At 44.9% G+C, this 24,242-nt stretch overlaps 1 long non-coding RNA gene across 2 annotated transcripts; it reads right to left on the bottom strand.

Moving 5' to 3' along the window:
- Window positions 1-7,805: 7,805 nt before the first annotated feature.
- On the bottom strand, window positions 7,806-21,115 carry LOC120101086 (uncharacterized). 2 transcript variants are annotated; one of them, XR_005501471.2, is made up of 3 exons: window positions 20,651-21,115; window positions 17,062-17,116; window positions 7,806-16,460 (listed from the first exon to the last, which is right to left on the bottom strand). It is a non-coding gene; the product is annotated as an uncharacterized LOC120101086 (long non-coding RNA). The 2 variants fall into 2 exon arrangements; XR_010063769.1 differs by having other exon boundaries at window positions 7,806-17,116.
- Between the last annotated feature and the right edge of the window lie 3,127 nt (window positions 21,116-24,242).

Raw genomic sequence — 24,242 nt, 5'->3', positions numbered from 1 at the left:
GGAGTTCATGAAGGAGCTGGCTGTTCAAAGCCAAAGCTGCAGGATCTCCATGACACAGGGCAACAAGAGGATATCTGAGAGGTTCCCAGTGAGGATCCAGTATTGCTAGTGTAGCAGAAGCCAGAAGTCTCAAACCAGACCAACGACTCATTAAAATGAACATAGGCAAGTAAAGCTATTTGGGCAAAAGAGTATGCTGTGCGACACACTGTGACACACTACAGCTTCCACGACGAGACGGTTTTGTTGTGTTTATTTTCTTTGGTGGGAGGGCATGTTGCAAGAGCAGAGATCAGATATGAAGGGACAGGGAGATGAGTGGTTTTCAGGGGCACTATGTGAAATTCACAATCAATAAAAAAAGTTTAATAGAAATATTTTTGCTAAAGGGACCATAACTTTTTATATTGATTGATCGCCAAATATGTGCCAGGTATGTCTTCTAGTCACCCCTTCCCCTTCTCCCCCTTCCCTTCCTTCCCCTTCCCCTTCCTCTTCCCCTTCCCCTTCCAGGATAAGTTTGCTGCTGTGCTGGCCACTTCCATGTGGTCTCTAACCATCACATTGCAGCCTGGGGAGCCACACCTGTGTCTATCTGGAGGGCCTAGAATCATGAAGAATTAGCATTTGTGTTGATGCCTAACAGTTTCCCTTCTGTCCCCAAACAAGTTTTGTGTTATTCTGTTTCCAGACTGGGCTGAGAACTTTCTATGTAGCCCAGGCTAGCTTCAAACTCACAGTCTCCTGCCTTCAGCTCCCCAGAGCTAGGATTTCAGACAAAGCACCACCACACCTCCCTTCTCAAACGGATCATTGAAAAATAGGTTCCATGCCTTCTCAGAAGCTCAACCGTGCTTTCGTCTCCCTCCTGATTCCTGGCCCTTCCTTCCTATAGTTATACTATACTACCCAGCAGGACTGTGCCCCAGAAGCCTTTGCTTCAGCTTGCTAGGCAATCCAGACTAAACACCCATCTCACCGGAGAAAAGAGAGTTTCTAGAAAATGAAGTAATCGGCTCTCCACGGCACGTCTAGCAAATGGCAAGCAAGGATTAGAACCTTCTATTAGGTCATCAAACAAGCATTTATATTTGTTTTCTGTTGGCAATCACTGTGCCAAGCAGTGAGTTTATGTTCGAGAGCCAGGAGACACATGATCACAGTTCTCATGAAGCTAAGGAGACAGATGTACTAAATAAAACCATAGGTAAAGTGGACCTGGGCGTTAGTTCACTGTGTTTTTTTTTTTAAGATTTATTTATTTTATTTATATGAGTACATTGTAGCTGTTTTCAGACACACCAGAAGGAGGGCATCAGACCCCATTACAGATGTTTGTGAACCACCATATGGTTGCTGGGATTGAACTCAGGACCTCTGGAAGAGCAGTCAGTGCTCTTAACCGATGAGCCATCTCTCCAGCCCGTTAGTTCACTGTTAAAGGACGTTTTCCTATTAAAGAGTCATTTTTTATGTATATGCACCATTTGTCTACATATATCTGCACCATAGAGGAGAGCATCAGATACTGTGCAGCTGCAGCTAGAGACGGTTGTAAGCTGCTATGTGAGTGTTGGGAACTGAACCCAGGACCTTTGGAAGACCAGCTGGTGCTCTTAATCCCTGAGGAATACTCCAGCTCTTCATAGAGTAGATGCTCATGCAGGGACTTGGGTTTAAACCCGACTTTAATAAAAATTATGATAACATTGTCAAGGATGTAAAGAAATATAAACCTTCATTTAGTATTTGTAGGGATTCAAAAAGTGAAGACACTGGAAAACAGTTTGTCAGTCTTTCATAACATTAAACAGTTGCCACACAACCCAATCCTTCCAGTTAAGATAAATACCCAGACGAGTGAAAACCTTGTTTACATAAAAGCACATGTACATGCTCACAACAGAACTGTTTGGAATAACGAACAATGACAACAACTACGTTCATCAGCTGACAGATGGGCAAATACCATAGTATATCCATTCCACAGAATAGTGCTAGATGTGGGCTGGAGGGATGGCTCAGTGGTTAAGAACATTGTCTGTTCTTCCTGAGGTCCTGAGTTCAAATCCCAGCAACCGCATGGTGGCTCACAGCCACCTGTAATGGGATCCGATGCCCTCTTCTGGTGTGTCTGAAGACAGCTACAGTGTAATCATATACATAAAATAAATCTATTTTAAAAAAAAGACTATCACTAGCTGTAAAAATGCATAAGGAACATGCTGTCACAAGTAACCCTTATAGACATGCTAAGCAGGGGGAAAACAGTCACGGTTATATATTGTGGGCTCTGTGAAATATCCTGAATTAAGCACATCTGTACAAATAGAAAGTAAATATTGGGGCTGGAGAGATGGCTCAGCGGTTAAGAGCACCCGACTGCTCTTCCAGAGGTCACGAGTTCAATTCCCAGCAACCACATGGTGGCTCACAACCATCTGTAAAGAGTTCTGATGCCCTCTTCTGGTGTATCTGAAGACAGCTACAGTGTACTTATATATAATAAATAAATAAATCTTTAAAAAAAGAAAGTAAATATTGGCCTAGCGTGTCAGAATGGGTGACAACGCTAAGGGGTATGGGTTTCTTTTAGGGGTTAAAGAAAGTCCTAAAATTGATCACGGTGATGTATTTGAATATGTTTAAATTCTGTTTGAAGGGGGATAAATTTTGCAGTATGTAAAATTTATTTATTTTTAATATTTATTATGTATACATCATACAGTTTTCTGCCTGCATGGATGCCTGCAGGCCAGAAGAGGGCATCGGATTTCAATACGGATGGTTGTGAGCCACCATGTGGTTGCTGGGAATTGAACTCAGGACCTCTGGAAGAGCAGACATTGTTCTTAACCTCTGAGCCATCTCTCCAGCCCCATAAAATTTATTTTTAATAAATACAACAAAAGTATGGCTCTTTAGATTAGGATTGATTATTTATAATATATAAATACACTGTAGCTGTCTTCAGACACACTAGAAGAGGGCATCGGATCCCATTACAGGTGGCTGTGAGCCACCATGTGGTTGCTGGGAATTGAATTCAGGACCTCTGGAAGAGCAGTCAGTGTTCTTAACCACTGAGCCATCTCTCCAGCACCTGGATTAGGTTTGAGTAGTAGTGTGTTCCAAGATAATATATAATTGATGGAATATGTGAAATAATATATATATATATGGAATGTGTTTTCCCTTATTGTTCTTTTCTTCTGCTTGCAATCTTTAAAATTTTATTTATGTCTTGACAATTTCATACATGCGCACAATGTGCTTTGATCATATTCACCCCCAACTCATCCATCCTAATCCCCCTGATTTCCTGACTGCTCTCCCTCCCACCTTCCCTTTCCCTTCCTTAATAAAAAATAGCCAACTCAGTCTAATTAGTGCTGTACTCATGCATGGGAGGCCATTCACAGGAACATGAGCAATGTACCTGCAGTCGCACCACAAAAGATGACTCCTCTCCTCTAGAAGCTAACTATTGCCAACAACTACTCAGCTAGACGTGGAGGCTGAAGAGTCCCTCCTGGAACCTGCTGGAATGCTGACTGGCTCGATCTTGTGTCTGTCATGTGCAGGTGATCACAGCTACAATAAGTTCATGAGAGCAATGGCCATGTCATGTCCAGATTACGACATATTAGAGTTCTCCTGCACATGTTCCAGCTCTCACGTTATCTCCAACCCAGCCTCTGAGCCTTAAGGAGGTTGATGAAGTTGTCTTATTTGGAACCTGAGAGCTTGGCTGTCATTTTTTGGAGTGGACACCTGTATGGGTGTGTGCACACAAGCAAACACTCTAATTTTGAAAGCACAAAGAATACATGAGAATACCTGCTCAATTGCCCCTCAAAATGAAACATGCCAGGAATTTGAAAACTTCTTGTTATTATTCTCTTGGCCTTGCTGTGTGTTATAATTCTAAATTGTATAATTTTTGATAAATTACAAAATAAATGCGTTTCTATCCATAGACTAGTGCTGCTTTCAACCTTGGTCAGAGAGGCTGTGTTTTGAAGTAGATAGCAGTGTCAATGCACTCATAACTCATCAAATCATTGAGAGTTAGTGACTGTTGGGGTTAGTAAGATGGGGCAGTGTTTAAAGATGCTTGCTGACAAGCCCCACTACCCCAGTTCAATCTGTGGGACTCACACAGAGGGGGAGGAACTACTCCCACAAGTTGTCCTCTGACCTACACATCCATGTTTATTTGGGAGAAGGTCTCTCTATTATGTAGCTCTGGTTGTCTTAGAACTCACTGTGTGGACCAGACTGGCCTTAAATTCAAGATCCACCTGCATCTGCTTCCCAAATACTAGGATTAAAGGCATGTGCCACCATGCCTGGCTAAAATTATGATATTTTAAACATACTTCAAACCATCTTCACACGTTTTAATTTAAATAGCTAAATATCTTGTTTAAAGACTAAAATATACCAGCTTTAGTACTTAGCCTGTAAGACTATCCAGTGAAAAACATAGTTTAAAATTGAGGTGTCTTGCTGGGTGGCAGTTGTACATACCCTTAATCCCAGCATTCAAGAGGCAGGGTCAGGTGGATCTCTGTGAATTCCAGACCAGCCTGGTCTACAGAGCCAGAAGAACCAGAGCTAAACAGAAAAACCTATTCTCAAGAAGCAAATCAATCAATCAACCAACCAATCAATATATTGTGGTGTCTGGGTAAGGTTTGGGTTGCTCTTGGAAATCACATGTGGTTCCTATTTAAGGATTTACCTTGTGCTGAGAATGTACCCTGAGAGCACATTCAAAGGACTTACAGGAAGCACACTCTACATAGGAACTCATTAACAAGCACTTTGTCTTCTTTTATTATTATTCTTTCTTGGTTTTGAGCCAATAAACTTGGAGTAGGTTTTAAAGTTTGGAACCAGTGTAGAACCCAGCACTGAAGATTATGTTGCAGAACGAAATACTATAGACAGCACAGGGATACAGAATGGTTTCAATAGAAAAACAACTGAGCTTCACAGCAGTTTGTCACACAGTTGCAGAATTACATGATTTAAAGGACTCTAGGGAGGTCGGCCACCATGCTGAAGCATTTCTGACAGCCTGCTTATTATTCCTGGAAGTCTAGAGGTGACATGTCACTTCACCAAGTGAAGTTCAGTCTCTTTCTACTGAGATCATCAGAGAGCCTTCTGATGTCTAGGCTGACTCTGCTCTACGTGAGGTAGAGATGGGACCTAGAGAGACGCACAATTATCAGTCCAAGCAAGACCCTTCTGTCATCCTGCTAAGCAATCTTCTGGAACTCACCTTCAGGTTTGGGTAAAGCCTTTTTTCTTTAGGATTTATTTATTTATTTTATTTATATGAGTACACCATCGCTGACTTCAGACACACCAGAAGAGGGCATCGGATCCCATTACAGATGGTTGTGAGCCACCATGTGGGTGCTGGGAATTGAACTCAGGACCTCTGGAAGAACAGTCAGTGCTCTTCACCTCTGAGCCATCTCTCCAGCAATGGGTAAAGCCTTCTTTATGTTGCTCTCTGTATCTCTGCTACACAGCTCAGCAGAAATGTCCTCACTGCCCAGGAAAACAGGCTCTCGCATAATCTATATACATAGTGGTTTTTTGGTTTTGTTTTTGCATTTTTCCTTGCCCACATTCTCAGAATGAATGATTTTCAGGTTCTCAAGTCAACCCTTTAAAAAAAAAGGGGGGGGGGGCTGGGGATTTAGCTCAGTGGTAGAGCACTTACCTAGGAAGCGCAAGGCCCTGGGTTCGGTCCTCAGCTCCGAAAAAGAGAACCAAAAAAAAAAAAAAACAAAAACAAAACTCTTGCCCAGGGTTTTAGGGAAATCAGGATGTGATAAGGAAGAAACTACCCTCTGTAGCGAAGATGTCCATCTCCCTTTCCTCCCACTCCACCTGTCTTTGTTCTAGGAGTAAAGGTTGCTTCTAGGTCACTGGGTTAAATGCTGCTGTTTCCTGAGCAGCTGTAGTAATTTATCTGCAGTGTTATACAGAGTGGGTCCCCCACCCCACCCCATGGCCTCACATGGCCCAGGGATTGAGCCCCAGGCCCTTTCAACTCAGCTACACCCTATTCTGTTCTTCTCTTCTGCTTGTTTTGGTTCTCCATATATAGGCCAAGATGACTGGAAAAGCTCCACATAGCTCAGGAGAGCCTCGAATTCACAGTCAATTCTCTTGCCTACTTGAATGCTGGAACTCTAGAATCCTGCTGCTCTTCTTGTATGTGTGTGTGCATTCGTGTGCATCTGTGAGCAGCAGAGGATGGGTGCTAAAAGTTTGGTTCGGTTCGATTCGGTTTGGTTTGGTTTCCAGGAACTCCCTATGAAACCCAGGCATGCCTCAGCTCTAAAATTCTGATTACAGACATGAACCACCCACTTTGCTGTCAGGTAAATCCTGAAGTGTTTTCCACATTTGAATTTTGTGCCATTTTAGAAGAAAAAAAAAAGAGATGGAGTCTACCTATTTCCACCCATCACATCTGGACTCACCTGAAGTCTGCTTTGGTCTGGCAGCACCTATTACTATTATTTAGGAAAAAAGATTTATTTTATGTATGCGAGTGCACTGTCTCTCTCTTCAGCAGAGAAGGACACGGGATCCCATTACAAATGGTTGTGAGCCACCATGTGGTTGCTGGGAATTGAACTCAGGACTAATGGGAAGATAGTGCTCTTAACCGCTGAGAAATCTCTCCAGTCCCCCCACCCTCCTTGATTTCGCTTGTCACAGTCGTGCGGGTCAGGCACCTATCTACGCATCTAGATGCCCTTCTGTGGAACTCACAGGACTGCCAAGCTGATCTGCATTGTCTTCTATGTGCAGGCTCCATTGAGTTAAAAACAAAAACAAAAATTAAAAAAACTAACTTCAGCTTGCTTTATTTACCTCAAGGCTGTAGAAAGAAGGGCTGCTGCTGCCTGCTGATCCTGAGCTGGAAGCTCAGGTCAAACTTCCGGTCTGAGGAGCGTTTCTTGCCACGTGACCTTCCTCAACACATTGACTTGCGCTAACAGGGAGAGCCTGCCGGCACCACATTCTATATAACGAAGCATAAACAAAGGGAGGGCACCCCAACACTGCTGCCATAATCTATTGGTAAAGTTTCTCCCCACAAGGTCTTATTATGTAGCCGAGGATGACCTAGAATTCAAGATCCTCCTGCCTCAGCTACCTGACTGCCGTGATCACAGATATCCTCAACTGTACTCTGTTGGTCACAAACACACCTTAGTGTTAAATCACACTCGAGGGAAGGGTGGGATACAAAGGCAGGCACACCCAGGGGGACTCATCTTAGGGTCTGCCGACCATAGCAAGCAGGAATCTTACAGAACGGAGATGGACAACACGTGAATGGGACAAAACTTATATCTCAGCGTTTTTGGCTACTTTTCCTTCTTCATAACTTTTGGGTTTCAAACCTGGGACAACGGCTGAGATGCCTATTTTACATATCAAAGTGGACACTGGCTGCGAGGTTCTCCCTCAGTCCCTCAGACAGGGCGCCGCTACCCTGAACTCTCCAGCCCAGGGGGCATGGCTCCTCTTCCTTACATAACCCAACCATTTTGGCTAACCTCTTTGTACATTTAGGCCTCCGGGCTACTTCCCTTCCCCTCTCCCTTCTCCTCCCCCTCTCCCTTCCCCTCCCCCTCTCCCCACATGGCTCAGGGTCACGTCCACACCTGGTCTCCTCCAGATGTGTCTGCCTCCAGCTACGCTCTCTCACTTATCTACAATAAACTTCCTCCTCCATCATATCTAACGAACAATCATGGACTTTCCTTTTTATTTCTTTTTTTTTTTTTAATTCAATAACTCCCTAGAAAATTTTATGGACTTATTTACTGCAAACCATATTTTAAATTAGTGGTTCATAATGCTTAATTTAGTTGCTTGCTCTTCTGTGGTTTGGTAGCTTGGGCTGGAATCAACCAGGCAGCTTGCTGGGGTCTGAGAGTCACGCTCACAGCTGCGTTTTGCTTGACCTTGATATGAACTTGACCTCACCCACAGAGAATGATGGCTATAGGCTAACCCTTATGCCTAGAGTAGGTTGGCCTCATTTGAGTTCCCAGAAGAGAACTCGCAAGCCTCAAAAGTTGTGTAGAAGTAACTGCTGCCGCTACATTTTATCCATCAAAACAGACCCCAGGCTGCTACATTTTATTCATCAAAACAGACCCCAGGGTGAGTCCAGATGCACTGAGTGGAAACGAGATGAACTCCTCTTTTCCTTTCTAAGACTGCCCGAATTCAAATCTTCAAACATTTCAGGATTTACCTGACAGCAAGCTGGGTGTGGTGACTCATGTCTGTATTCTGGACTTGAGAGCTGAGGCAGGAGGACTGCCATAAGTTCAAAACCAGCCTAGGTGTCATAATGAATTCCAGCCCCACCCCACCCCCAAAATCACCTGATAGCACAACAATATTAATCCTAATATACAAGATAACTGGTTAAAGGTTTAAAAGTGTTTAACACTTATTTTTGCATGTGTGTATGTGTGTGTGTGCGCACGTGTGTGCGCGCTTGAGTGCACACATGTGTATATGCAGGCTCATGTGCATACACATGAGAGCAAGCTCGGTGAAGGCCAGGGGCTGATATCAGGTGTCTTCTTCAATTCTTCTTCATTATATATAGTAAGGCAGGTTCTTTCACTTGAGCCCAGACCTCACTGGTCTGGCTAGTCTGCCTAGGCTGGCTTGCTCTAGCACTCTCCTGTCTCTACCGTCTGAGTGTTGGGATTATAGGCAGGCCATCATTCTAGACACTGGGGATCCACACTCTAGTCCCCATGATTGTATGTCAAGTATTTTAAAGGAGCTGGTTACGCTTTGCTTGTATGCAGTGCCTGCTATCTATGAAAGTCTTCACATGCTAGTGTTAAATATTGCTAGACATATTCCCAATAAGCTGCTGGGGCTCGGAATGGTTTGTCCTCAGCAAAATTCATGTTGAAATTTGTTTTAGTGACATAATAGAGTTGGGAGGCAGGGTCTTGAGAAACTGATGTGTTCCTTGTGATAATTAGTTTGTTTTTTTTACAAGAACTTTTCAGAGTTTCCAAGAATGAGCTGTAAAATGTCCGACCCTTTGTCTCTTTGTCTCTTCCTCACTGTCAGGACTGCTTCTGTCACCTGATGCAGATTCAGGCGACGAATCTCAAACCTCCCAGGCTCCAGAATAGAAACCAAAACAAACCTCCTTCCTACTGCTAGAGGATTACAACAGGAAACCAACTCGACTTCAGTATTTACCTGAAATACTGCTAGCTGTTTTCCTTTTTTTTTTTCTTTTTTTTCCTACTTTTTTAAGAAATACGGATCTTGCTGTACGGTTCAGCTAGCCTCAGACGGTGATCTGCCCTAGCCTCTGTGGTGTTTGATTTTGATTTGAGAGGAATGGCCCAGCAGGCAAACCTCTGGGCATGTCTTTGAAGGAGTTTCCGGATTAAGCTCCCTGAGGTGGAAATACCTCAGTAAGAAGGACAACGTGTGCTGACTTCAGCATTCCCTCCTCTCTGCTTCCTGACTGTGGCCGCTGTGGGACCAGCTGCCTCACAAGGCTGTTGGCATGCTGTCCCTGCCAGGATGGACTTTCAGCTAGAACTGTAGGTGAAAATAAACCTTCCCCTCTTTCCTAGGCTGTTTTTGTCAAATGTTTTGTTGCAACAATGAGTAAAGCTAATCAACACAGTTTCCCTAGAGTGACTGCAGGCATGGGGCCATATCCTATCTCATTTTTCTTTCTTTCTTTTTTTTTTTTTTTTTTTTTGTTTCGTTGGTTACAGTTTGAATTTTTTTGTTTTGTTTTTTGAGATAAGTTTTCTCTGCGTATCTCTGGCTGCTCTGGAACTCGCTCTGTAGACAAAGCTGGCCTCAAACTCACAAAGAACTGTCTCTGCCTCCTGAGTGCTAGGACTAAAGGCATGTGCCACCACCGCCCAGTTCAACTTTTAATTTTAATAAATATTTCAAAGCTCTTGGTAAGGAAGTCATAAATGTGGCATAGAACGCTGTGATTGGATTGTTTTATGACCTTAGAGATGAAGTCTTGGGCTAGTGAGCTGATTCGGTGAGTCAAAGGGACCCACTACCCATGCGAAGGCAGACAGAACAGACTCCACAAGGTTGTCCCTCTGCCCTACACAGGAGCACCTGGCATGCGTGCACATCACATCACAGACACAGACATTACCCAAAATCCAGAACAACTAACATCTATAATAATATGTCTGATTTTATACAAAGCAGTAACTCTAACATGGAGAAAGTCACAAAGCCAACATGTGGCAAATAGGATATTAACCAACTGTCTTAGTCAAGGTTTTTATTGCTGTGACCATGCAACCATGACCAAAACAACTTGAGAGAAAAGGGTTTATCTGGCTTACACTTCCATATCATTACTCCTCATTAAAGGAAATTAAGACAGGAACTCAAACTGGGCAGAAGCCTGGAGGCAGGAGCTGAAACAGAGGCCATGGAGGAGTGCTGCTTACTGTCTTGCTTCTCCTGGCTTGCTCAGCCTGTTTTCTCATAGAACCCAGGACCTCCAGCCCAGGGATGGCACCACCCACAATCCATCACTAATTAAGGAAATGTCATACAAGATTGTGTACAGCCTGATTTATTTTTTTAAGTTCTAATTGTTTTTATGCACATTGGTGTTTTGTCTATATGTATGTCTGTGTGAGGGTGTTGGATCCTGGAGTTACAGACAGTTGTGAGCCGCCATGTGGGTGCTGGGAATTGAACCCAGGTCCTCCAGAAGTGCAACCAGTGCTCTTAACTCTGAGCCATCTCTCCAGCCCCAGTACAGCCTCATGTTATGGAGGCATTTTCTTTTCAAAAAAAAAAAAAAAAAAAAAGGGCTGGAGAGATGGCTCAGCCGTTAAAGGCTAGGCTCACAACCAAAAAAAAAAAAAAAAAAAAAAAAAAAAGGCAGGAAATCAGAACTGTTATCCATTTCAGGTAGAAATATAAAACATTGCACTTCCTCTCCTTGTACACATACCCTGGACCGATCTGCCTATGTGTGAAATGGCATATAAAGGTGTTTAACGCCTCAGCACTGTTTGAGGGAGTAAAAGGCTGGAGATAATTATCAGAGATGCTTTCTCCTGCAGCAGACGGGAGCAAATACAGGGAGCCACACTTTGCAGAGAGAAAAGGAGAGAGAGCTTGTAACGCACAGCTCTAAATGGCATCGATCTATCAAACCCCTCCCCTCGGAGCTCAGGGAGCCCCATGGCAGAGGAGGCAGAAAGAGTGTCAGAACCAGAGGGGACAGAGGCCCTCTGAATCAAGTGAGCAAAGCTCAAGTGAACGCACACAGACTGAAGCTACAGCAAAGGCTGACTCGGGTGTGCATAGCCAGGTCCTCTGCGTATGCATTAGAGCTTTTCGGCTGAGTATTTTTTCTGAGACTCCTCGGTGTGTGAAGGAGGGGATCTCTGATTCTTGTGCTTTCTCTTGGGAATCTGTTTCTTCTGCTGGGTTATCTCGTCCAACTTCAACACGATTTGTTGTTGATTTTTTGTTGTCGTCGTTGTTTTATCTTATTCTATTTTCTATTATGATTTGTTGTTATCTCTTTGAAACCTGCTCTTTTCTAGAGAGACGAAGAAAGGGAGTGAATCTGGATTGGAGAGGAGGTGGGAGAGGAACTGAGAGGAGTAGAAGGAGGGGAAAAACGGTAATCTGGATATATTTTATGGGAAAAAATCTATTTTTAATGAAGGGGAATACCAAGTAACAAAAAAGAACAGCAGAACATCTCAGTGTCTGCCGTTGTTGTAAGGGGTACTGTTCACTGAAGCTGTCAGACCATAGGATACCAAGGGGTGCTTAGGATTGCAGGATTAAAGCTGCAGATGCCTTTAATAAATGTAATCAATACCAAAAAATAAACACAAATGACATGTTATAAGGTAATACATTAATATGGCCTTGTAATTGTAACCTACTCAAGGTGAGTTTTTAAAAAACTATGATGTCAAATCTTCATTGTCACCGTAAGTGGATCTGGAATCAGCTGAGAGACAGATCATGGGGTAAACACCTGTGATGGCTATTTGAAGTGTGTTGGTGACACAGCCATGCCATGGTTCCCAGTGCCTCAGAACTATAAGAAATGGCAAGGCCTTCCTTTCTGGTCTGACTGCAGATGTAGATAATGCGTGCAGAAAATGTACACAGTGGCTTTCTTCCCCAGCCCCTCACCTTTCAGCCCTGTGGTTTTAAGACTGCTCCCCAACAGAGACTGCTCCTACCGAGGCTGGCCACACATGCCGCCTTCCATGTTCAGCTGTCTGCAGTCTCCTCAGCTCCCTGTTCGCCTGTGTATAATAAACACACCGAGACTGTGGACTCTTGAGAGGTCTTCATCTTAGGGAGCCCAGTCCCCACCTGACTGCAGCTTTTCTCTGTGTTTATATGGTTGTCTTTTCTACATTCTCTCAACTCAGTCAGGCCCACCCCTGGAGTCAAGCTGGATGAGGCACAGAAAGACACAGAAGAAATCCGCAGGAGTCACAGGATGTGGGAATTAGCACAGGGATGTAGATTAACACTGCTGCGGTCATATGTTATTTGTTCTACGAAGCAGATTGTTTTTAATTTATATGGGTGTGTATTTGCATTTGTATTCAGTCCCATGTTTGCCTTTTAAAATGTCAGCTCTACTGAGACATAACCCACATACCGCAGAGTTCCTCCAAATGGTACAAGTGGCTCTTGGTATATTCACAAAATTATAAGCCATCACCCCAACAATTAAGACCACTTTCATCATTCCCCCTTCTCCCCAAATGCATATCCACTAGCAGATGTTTCCCCCACCCACCCCAGCACACCCTCTTCTACTTCCTGCCTCCGTGGATCTGCCTGTTGAGTGAGGTGTTGGCTCCTGTTTTCTCTTCCTGTCGATCGTCTTCCTGTACAAATGTAATCCACGTGTTCCCTTACAGCCACTTTTGCTTACTCTGCAGCAATGCAAACATCTCCAACTGTCGCCATACTTTATTTAGCCTCATTTCTATAAATGTGCTATGGCAGGAACAAATGACATCTGCCAACTTCCCATGGCCACTGTCCTTAGCTGACATCACTAGTTTTCTGTTGTGTCCTCTCCAGCTCTCTGTTTCTCCCCATGCATTGCCCGCCACAGGGCAGCACTCCTCTTCAAAGGGTACAATCCTAGGGCGACTGTCTGTCTGTCTGTCTGTCTCTGTATCCGGCTGTCTTTCTGTGTGTGTGTGTGTGTGTCCCTCTCCCTTCCTGTGTATATGCTATGATACATGTGTGGAGGTCAGAGGACAACTTTGGAGAGACGGCTCTCTCTTTTCATCATGAGATCTACAGATATACCTCAAGTTTTCAGGGTTGGATGGCCACAGCTTTTCCCTGCTGAGTCATCTCCCCAGCCCTCTGGTTACTTCTAGTACCTAATAAAATGTCAACGCCAAGTACAAACCTGCCATAATGCATTGTTAGGGAATAATGATAAGAACTTAATTTCTTTCCCATGCTCTTTAGTTGGACAATGGCTAAATTTGCAGATTCAAAACCTGCAAAGGCAGAGAGTCAACTGTATGTGCCTGTATTCAACTTGAAGCCTATTAACCACATCTTTCTATGCTATTTCTCAAAACCAAAGACTTGTGACCGAGTCTATATGCTTAGACTCTTTCACTCCCTTATATCCTTCCCAAATCAAGAGGTGTGATTTCTATTTCCCGTTTTTTTGAAGCCATAGCAGCCCCTGAGACTGCCTCAAGCTGTGGCGGTGTAAGGAAAATTGGCTACACAATGTGTGGGGTTAGACTATGAAAACACACACCTGTCTGCTTTGTTCTCTCAGGATGCTGACTCTAGGACGACAGTCAAGAAGTTGTAAGGCAATGCAGTGCCCTGTGGGAAGCTCTTGTGGACAGGGAGTGAGAGGGCTGTGTACCATAACTCTCGCTGAGCTTTCAGGCAACTGGCCGTGTATGGAACCTATCTTGAAAAGGAGCCTTTAGCCCTGGGTTATCTCTGCCAATGCCCTGTGGGGCACTTGTGACCACTGAGTCATGAGGAATAGAGAACTGAAAGACCAGAAATCGGCTGTTGGTGCTAGAGATCTAGCTCTGTGTGGAGTGCTTGCTATGTGCACAGGCGAAGAGTCTGATCCCCGGGCATGCAAAATGGGTAAAATATGTAGAAGGAACTGAATCAATGCAGGAGGCAGAGGCAAACAGATCTCTGAGTTCAATGCTAGCCTGGCCTACAGAGCAGGTTCCAGGGCTATACAGAGAAAGCCTGTCTTGAAAAAAAAAAACTAAGCAAGGGGGGTTGGAGAGATGGCTCAGCAGTTAAGAGCACTGACTGCTCCTCCAGAGTTCAAGTCCCAGCAACCACATGGTGGCTCACAACCATCTGTAATAGGATCTGATGCCCTCGTCTGGTGTTTCTAAAGACAGCTACAGTGTACTCAATACATGAAATAAATAAATAAATTTTTTTTTTTTTTTGGTTCTTTTTTTCGGAGCTGGGGACCAAACCTGGGGCCTTGCGCTTCCTAGGTAAGCGCTCTACCACTGAGCTAAATCCCCAGCCCCTAATAAATCTTTAAAAAAAGAAAAAACAACCAAAACAAATAATTGAATCAAGAGAGGAGAAAAAGTTTTCAGCCTCCTTCAGAGCAGGATCTGACACTGCACTCACATACTACTTAACTCCCTAAGACTACAGGAATGTTCTGAGGAAAATGTCTTGTTTGGAAGGGGGTTAATTTGGGTCTGGTATAGCTCAGGCTGGCCTTAAACTCTCTGTGTATGGCCGTGTACACGAATGGCCTTGAAATCCTGATCCTCCACCTCCAAAGGGCTGGGATCACAGAGGCAGTTCTCAGGTGAGAACAGTGTCTCAAGTGATTCCACCTCTGTGCAACCGTCACAGTGTGCACGCAGGTAAAGTCAAGATGCCCACAGGAAATATTCTCTCAGGGAACTATCCGTAAAATCACCTGTGGCCCATCTTTATGACTAGTATGTCTACATTATTTCCTTCCTCTGGAAATTACTCCCTATCAGTGGTAGAAACTCACTCTAGTACTCAGAACTCCCCCACCCGCTTTCTTTATCCAGTTAGGTAACTCAGCAAGAGTGGACACCATAGCTCATTTTTTATGCTGGATACTTTAGGAAAAAAATCCTCAGGTGACACCAGGGACAAGAGCCATCGGGCTGAGAGGACGATATTCACTAGAGTGGTAGTTGCAGTCGCTGGAGGGATGGCATGGGCATCCGAGTTCAGTACCCAGAACCCATAGATAAGAAACTGGGAAGAATAGCCCAGTACTTGTAATCCCAGTGCTGGGGAGGCTGAGGCAAGCAGATTTATGAGGCTCACTGGCCAGCCCCAGGACCTAAAGAGAGATCCTGTCCCCCAAAACAAGATGAGGACTGGGGTAATGGCTCAGTGGATTAAGCACTTGCAGTGGAAGCTTAAGGATCAGAGTTCAGATCCTCAGAATCCACATAAAACCCAGAGTTCCTACTGGGATGTGGGGGAATAAAGACAGGAGGGTCCTCGTAGGGCTTAGAGGCATAAAATACACACGAACAAACACCGGGCCCAAAGCAATGAGCTATCCCAACTGACTGCTCATGTCCGTTACAGATTGAGCAAAGCGGGGAACAGGAGAGCCTATTTCAAACAAGATAGAGAGCAGGCACTCACCCTGAAGTCATTCTCTGACCTCCAACATGTGTGCACACAGGTACACATGTACACACATAGTGATGAAAGGGAGGAGGAAAGGAAAGGAGGAAGGAGGGAGAGAGGGAGGGAGGAGAGAAGGGAGGAAGAGAGAAAGGGTGGATGGCTCCAAAGGAATGATACCTGGGGTTGGCCTCTGGCCTCTGTATGTACTTCAGGACCTGCCCCGCCCCACTCTCACACACAGAAGAGATCAGGAATCAGGGCCTGGAGAGCTCTTTCAGCAGTTCATCTTCCAGGGGACCTGGCTTCAATTTTCCCACCAGGCAGCACATAAACCACCTATAATTCCAATCCTAGATAATCCGATCTCTTCTTTTGGCTTCTGTGGGTATGAGACATTCATGTGGTACACAGACATGAAGCATATGACAGAGGACACCATGCAGGAAGCCAGGGTTCTCTTCTTCCACCAGGGGCCTTCATACACTGCACCTGCCATCTCCCATGCCCTCCCTCGTCCCTCATCTTCTCAACCCTCTCTATCCCCACACTGCAGTTTAAAGAACCGGGGTCAGTTGGTTTGAGAGCTGTTCCCTAGCTGTTGCAGCCTGGTGCTTCCTCATGCCTTGATGGAGGTCTGGGGTCCCCTGGGAGGAGGTAAGCCAAGTGGTGCCCACACAATGGCTTCTTTCCGCATCTTAGCTGGAGGTGTCCAACTGCCCCTGGAGCGGTTAAAGATAGATGACCACCTGATCCACGTGTTATCTGGTTTCTCCACTAAATACCTACAATTTTCTCCTTGCAAATGGAAAAGCTGTCTCCTGAGAAACACAAACGGACTGAGGAAATACCTGTCCCTTAGCAGACATTATCTCTAGATTCAGCGATCACTGCTTCCTGCCCAAGTTTTTTGTTTTTTTTTTGTTTTTTTTTAACTGTGGAGATTGCAACAGTGTTTCAGCCTATCTTTTCCTCACTGACCTGCTTGTCTTCCCCTTCACCTCTGTGAATTCACCTAACAGCATGAATGGATGGGTTCTGTGTATGTGTGTGTGTGTGTGTGGGGGGTATGTGTACATCCGGAAGCCTGTAGCGTACATCTGTGTGGTATGGGCATGTAACCTTATACACAGAGGCCAGAGGAGAGACACCCTGTGTCCTGCTTTCATTTCCACGAGACTGGGTCTCCTTCTGACCCTGGAGCTAGGCCACCTACCAGAAAATCTCAGGAAACCTGTCTGTCTCAGCCCCACCACAGCACCAGAGCTGCAGGGCTGCGTTTTTGCATGGGTTTGGGATTTGAACCTGGGTTCTCATACTTACGCGTGTTTCCTTTCACCTGCTGAGCTCTCTCCCCAGTCCTGATGAACTGGAAGACCTAGGGGGATGTGGAGAGGAAAAGTAAGGATAAAATTTGTTTTTATGTAAGGTAGGGGATCGGCCAGGCCGCGTCTAGTATCAAAAAGCTCTGGGTTCAGTCCTTAGTGCTGGGAGAAGGAAAAAAAAAACTGGGCAGGGAAAGTTCTTGATTAAAGTATGCGGGATAATCCGAGTGAAAATGAAATAATTGGCATCTTGAGTCAGATTTAAATAATTTCTTTTCATTAGCATGATTTGAATGAGAATGACCCCCACAGGCTCACATTTGAATGTTTGGTCCCAACAATAGGAACTGTTTGGAGATAGGAGGTGTGGCCTTGTTGGAGTGGGTGTGGCCTTGTTGGGTGGGTGTGGCCTTTTGGGGGTGGGCGTGGCTTTGTTGGAGAAGGTGTGTTACTAGAGATGGACTTTGAGGTTTCAAAAGCTTAAGTCAGGCCCAGGCTCTCTTCCTTGGCTTACAGCTTGAGGATCAGCTATGAGTTTTAGCTGCCTCTCCAGCAGCATGTACCTGCTGCCATGCTCCCAGCCGTGATGATCACAGACTAACCTTCTGAAACTATAAGCAAGCTCCCAATTAAATGCTTCTATAAGTTGCCTTGGTTACCATGTCTCTTCACATCATCAATAGAACAGTAACTAAGACAATCAGCATATATGTATATCTACTACATTTAATTTTTTTATTTATTTAATTTTATGTGCTTTGGCGTGAGGGTGTTGGATCCCCTGGAATTAGAGTTACAGACAATTATGAGCTGTCATGTGGATGTTGGGAATTGAACGTGGGTCCTCTGGAAGAAGAGCTGGTGCTCTTAACCACTGAGCCATCACTCCAGCCCCCCAGTCAGCATACATTTGTCCTCCAGCTTTGTGTTTATGTCATGAGTGCTGACGTTAGTCCAACAGAGAGAGATCAGTGCAGAAAAGGCCAATTACTGCCTGCGTGCGAAGTTAAAAATACTGGTGACACTTCCAAGCACTCTCTACCAGCCCAGCCTTGCAGAATCCCACACATGGCCGATTTAGGAGTTGCCTAGAAACACGCATTCAGGACCTGCCCCCATGTGGCCCATACATATACAGCCACCCAATTAGACAAGATGGATGAAGCAAAGAAGTGCAGGCCGACAGGAGCCGGATGTAGATCTCTCCTGAGAGACACAGCCAGAATACAGCAAATACAGAGGCGAATGCCAGCAGCAAACCACTGAACTGAGAATAGGACCCCCGTTGAAGGAATCAGAGAAAGAACTGGAAGAGCTTGAAGGGGCTCGAGACCCCTTATGAACAACAATGCCAAGCAACCAGAGCTTCCAGGGACTAAGCCACTACCCAAAGACTATACATGGACTGACCCTGGGCTCCAACCTCAGAGGTAGCAATGAATAGCCTAGTAAGAGCACCAGTGGATGGGGAAGCCATTGGTACTGCCAAGACTGAACCCCTAGTGAACGTGATTGTTGGGGGGAGGGTGGTAATGGGAGGGAATGGGGAGGGGAACACCCATATAGAGGGGGAGGGGGAGGGGTTAGGGGGGACATTTGCCTGGAAATCGGGAAAGGGAATAACATTCGAAATGTAAATAAGAAATACTCAAGTTAATAAAAAAAAAAAAGGAGTTGCCTAGAGAAGACAATCTTATCGTGTGTGTGTTTGTGTGTGTGTGTGTGTGTGTGTGTGATCCTTCTTGTGTTTTGAAACCAAGTCTCTCATTGGCTTAGAGTCTCTCCTTGTGTGCAAGGAGGCTGGCTAGCCAACGAGGACCAGGGATCCACTGTCTCTGCCTCCTCTGCACTGGGATTGTAAGGGCCACCACACGCAACTTTTCAGTAGGTGCTAGGGACCCTACTCAGGTCCTTACACTTTACACGGCTAGCACTTTACCTAGCTCCCCAGCTCCTAATCTGAGTTTAACCTCTAACGTCATGAAATCTTTGTGGTGTAATTTTATGACTTTTCAACCACATTTTAATTTGTATGACTAAGTAACGCTTGCTGGTTTATTATATAAAATACAAACTTTGCTGTGCAAAAACATATGCTCGCCAAGTATAATTGGACTTAATGGCCGTCTAAAGCCTTCCTTCTGCCTTTGTCTGAAAACATAATCTCTATTTTGGGGCAGAACTGCCAATTTACTTGATTTAGGGTTGTTTTTTTTCTCTCTCTCTCTCTCTTTCACTTCTGTAGAGGGAGAAAGGCTCAAGACCTACTAAGAGATAGCCATGGGCAGGAGAACTGTGGGGAGTTCCTGTAATTTTATACCTCCACATGTATTTTAAGTGTAATTTGGTATAGTAAATGTAATGGTATAAATTTCAGTGGAAGAACACTTGCCTAGCCTGTGCAAAATCCTGAAGAGTTGAATCCTCAACACTTCCAAAATCAAACAGACAATTAACGATTAAATATAAGTTGAACTTTCTTCACCCTGGCAACAGAATTTGGTCATCCTTGCACGCAGTCCACTCTGCCTCCTCTGGATTCTTGCATATGTCAGCCCACATGTCTCCCACACGTAAATAAATCTCCTGGCAGCCTCCTTCCTATGGGACGGCTATATACAACCTACTTACACTGATGGCTCTGAGGGTAAAGGCACCCTCTGCCAAACTTGACAACCTGATTTACACAGGTTAGAATGAGGACACTCACTCCTGCGAGCTGACCTCTGACCTCCAAGCAGATACTATGGTACATGAGTGACCTCCTCCCCATAATACGATAAATAAATTGAAATGTCATTTTAAAAGAAAGAGAGTGAAAAAGGCACCCCTTGAATCCCAGCACTTGGGAGGCAGAAGCAGGCAGACCTCTGTGAGCTCAAGGCCAGCCTGAGTGAGCTACAGAGCGAATTCCAGGACAGTCGAGGCTAACACAGAAACACTGTCTTGAAAACAAACACAAGCCATAAACAAAAAGAAAAGAATTATTCCTATGGTGACACATACATGAGCTATAGCAAACGGAAGGTTGGGGCTAGCTGGGTCATAAACTTAATAAGATCCTGCTTCAAAATAAGAATGTTGTAAAGGGTTGGGTATGATCTCAGGAGAATCGTGCTTACCTAACATAATCAAGGCCTTGGTTTGGATCCCAGTATTTCACCCAACCAATCAAAATGATACCCTAAAAGAGACATCACAAACATCATGGAACTCCCCCAGAAACCTGCCAGAGCCAGGGCTACTCCAGAGAGACCTCAAGGTTGAACTGAGAAAACTTTGTTGACAAGAAGGCTCTTCTTTGGCCTTCAAAACTGTGTGTCTTTTACACACGACTCCCAGACTCCTTGGACTCCCTCAGAGCATTGTGAGGGTATGGAGACGACCTGGTTGCTTTCTTCTTGCTTTCTTCTTCCACCACAGAACATCTTCCCCTCACAGCCCACCTCACCACCTGTTCTAGCACCTCTTGTCCTTGGGCCACAAAGGAAAGGGGAGCCAATGGTTACGGGGTATCCACCATAGAATATTGTTTGGACTTGGAGTTAAGCCAATAGGAAGTCTTTGTTAGCTTCTGGCAACTGTACCTGGTCAGGATCCCAGTGTAGCACTGAGTCTTTCTCAGGGCGAGCTTTAAAGAACAAAGTCCATATCTTGGCTCGACATACTTCAGTTAACAAGAACAGTTAGCTAGAAGTGGAACTACAGAAGCCAAAAAGCAAGATTAGTACATTTAGGGACTTTCCAAGATCTATGGGCATTGATGGATTAGGTCTTTGTTTTTGTTTTGGCTGGTGGTGCTGTCTACATGCTGAGTTTTATGGCCTGAATGGTACTGCCATCATGGAGTCAGTTGTGCTGAAGTTTGGGGGACCTACAAAAGCCAGGAACCCATTATGACAATGACCCTCTCTATTCTCGGATTCCTCAAATAAGTTCTATGAACTGTAGAGTTCACTCTTGGAACTCTGGGAGCAGAGAGAGTAGGAGCCAGACTCTGTCTTTGCTCCCTATCCCAACATCTTGTTCTCAGTGGACAGATCTCTCTCCCCTCCCCTCCCCTCCCCTTTCCCTCCTCTCCACTCCTCGTTTATTTGCCTTTTCTCTTTTTAAGATAGGCTCTCATGTATCCCAAGCTTTCCTTGAACTAGATATAAAGCCAACAATGACTTTGAATCTCTTTTCCTTCTGCCTCCACCGTCTGAGTTCTGGGATCACAGCCATGTGCCATCATACCCAGTTTATGTGGTGCCAGGGCCTCATGCGTACTAGGCAAGCATTCTGTCAACTATACTACAGGCCTAGACTGAGGATTTTTCATCTAGATGTGGTTTAAATAGGTTTGGCCCTCAGAGATTTATGTGTTTGAATGCTGGGCCATAGGGAGTGGCACTATTAGGACTCGTAGCCTTATTGGAAGAGGTATGGCTTTGTTGGGGGAAGAGCATCACTGTGTGGGTGGACTTTGAGGTCTCCTATACTAAGGCTTGTGCAGTGTGAAATCCAGTCTCCTCCTGGCTGCTTTCGGATCAAGATGTAGAACTCTTGGCTCTTCCATCACCATGTCTGACTGCAAGCTGTCATTTTTGCCTGCCATGATGATAATGGACTAAACCTCTGAAACTGTAGCCAGCGTCAATGAAATGTTTGCCTTCATAAGAGTTGCCTTGGCCATGGTGTCTGTTCACAGCAACAGAAACCCTAACTAAGACAGAAGAGTAGTGGTAGAGAAACAGGCCCTGATGCCTGCTCTGAACATTTACAGTGGCCTTCCTGACAGATAAGAGGAAAAGCTTGTCACAGGAGTGAAGACACCTGTTAAGTGTTTAACACACTGACTGCCCCGTTATCTCCAACAGATGAAGCATGGTATCCCATGTACATGCTCTAGATCCTTGTAAAAGTCTGTGTCTGCCTTCTCAGACTTGGTTACAGAGATGTAGATCCCTATGGTTGGCTTTGTAAGAAATAAAATTGATACTCATTCTCAAAGTAAAGTATCCTAAGTCAGCTTTGGTCTAAATACAGATAAGTAGAAAACAACCCCATCAAACTCTTGGTAGTCTAGCTACACCCCAAGGCAGAGGGGGTAGGGGGAGAACCCTAGGTGTCTAGAGTAAAACGTTATTAGAGACGAGCTTGCCTAACAACCTGAGGAGAAGATACGCCATGATTATGTGCCTGACAAGGTTTCAAACAAACAGAGGTGAAGCCATCGGGTTGGTTGGGTGCTTTGCCAGTGAAGACACAAGCTAGAGGAAACCTCCACTGAGAATGTGCCCACCAGATTGCCCTGTGGGCGAGCCCGTGGAATATTTTCATGGTTACTGATTTATGTAGGAGGGCCCAACCTATTGCGGGCAGCGCCATCCCTGAGCTGGTGTAAGAAAGCAGGATGAACAAGCCATAGGAGCAAGGCAGGAACACTCTTCCATAGCTCCCGCTTCAGTCCCTGCCTCCAGACTTCTGCTTTGAGCTCCTTCTGGACACCACTCAGTGACAGAGTGTGAACTGAGAGTTACAAGCTCGATTAAACTCTTTCCTTCCCAAGTTGCCTCCAGTCATGGTGTTTTTATCACAACAGAATTGAGAGACAATCTGCGTGACTGTCCCCTCCCTATGAGCAAGGAAGGGCTTTAAAACTCTCCTCTGTACTCAACCAGCACAGCCTGCCATTCTGGGCTGACACCTGGCTGTGTAAAAGTCATAAAGGAAATGCCCCTGCTCTCACTACTACTCCCAGTCTCTCATGCTCCCCCCCCCTCCCCGGAGCTGGGGACTGAACCCAGGGCCTTGTGCTTGCTAGGCAAGAGCTCTACCACTGAGCTAAATCCCCAGCCCCTCTCATGCTCTTATTATGAAGTGATTATAAAAAGGGACTTATCAGAGAATTCTTCTCCCAGCTTTGGAGCCTACCTGCTTAGCCAGTCCTTAGCATTTTAGATTTTATTTTCATTTTTAATTATGTTTGTGTGTGTGTGTGTGTGTGTGTGTGTGTGTGTGTGTGTGTGTGTGTGTGTGTTGGGGGCGGTGTTTGTGCCCATGGAGCTGAAGTTATGGTGGTTGGGAGCTGCCCAACATGGGTGCTAGGAACTGAAATTCAGGTCCTCTGCAAAAGCAGTACAGAGCTCTTATCCACTGAGCTACCTTTTCAGTCCATCTCTTAGCATTTAAATCACCACAGAAAATGGTAGAAGTATCTGGGCCTTGTGGAGGCCCTTGAAGGCAAAGCTACTTCCTTCTAGTCAAAAAAATAGAATCTAAGTTCAACCTCTGGCCTTGAGTAGAGAGACCTGAGGTTGTGAGCTTCACAAAACGATAGGTACTACAGGTACTATTGCCTCTTCCTTTTTTTTTTTTTTTTTTTTGGTTCTTTTTTTTCCGGGGCTGGGGACCGAACCCAGGGCCTTGCGCTTCCTAGGTAAGCGCTCTACCACTGAGCTAAATCCCCAGCCCGCCTCTTCCTTTTAAGAGTTAATACAATGAGGCCTGTCAATCACTTGGGCAGGAGTCCTTCCTCACCCCACCCCCAACAAAGCTACTTAACCAGAAGACATGCTAAGGAAAGGGTAGAATAATTATTCCCTTAATGTGGTAATCCACTACTCCTTCCCAGACGTCCCTCCCTTGGGGCGGAGTCTTTCTAGCAGCACAGTGGAGTCTGTCTTCTTTTCAGTTTTAACTCACAAGCTGTTAGCCTCCACATCTCCTTACTTCTAGCTAAGCTTGCTTACTAGGAGCAAGGGTGCTTGCAATCTTCAGTTTAATCCTGTCCCCACTCTTCCCTCTTCCCTAAACCTAAACGGTGCTCTTCATTATATTTTATGATGTTATTTACAAAAGAAAAATTCATTAAGAAAGGAGAGCTGGGCTAGAGAGATGGCTCAGTGATTAAGAGCACTGACTGCTCTTCCAGAGGTCCTGAGTTCAATTCCCAGCAACCACATGGTGGCTCACAGCCATCTGTAATGGGATCTGATGCCCTCTTCTGGTGTGTCTGAAGACAGCTATAGTGTACTCATATATAATAATAATAAAAAAAAACTTTAAAAAAAAAAGAAAGGAAAGGAAAGCTAAGTAAAACAGGTTTCTTTTTTTAATTAAAAAAAAATCTTCAGGGCTGGAGAGATGGCTCAGTGGTTAAGAACACTGACGGCACATCCCTGGCCCAAGAGGAAA

The sequence above is a fragment of the Rattus norvegicus genome, chromosome 2 (assembly GCF_036323735.1).
Source record: "Rattus norvegicus strain BN/NHsdMcwi chromosome 2, GRCr8, whole genome shotgun sequence".
Taxonomy (NCBI): Eukaryota; Metazoa; Chordata; class Mammalia; order Rodentia; family Muridae; genus Rattus; species Rattus norvegicus.
This window is presented reverse-complemented; position numbering and strand designations above follow the sequence as displayed.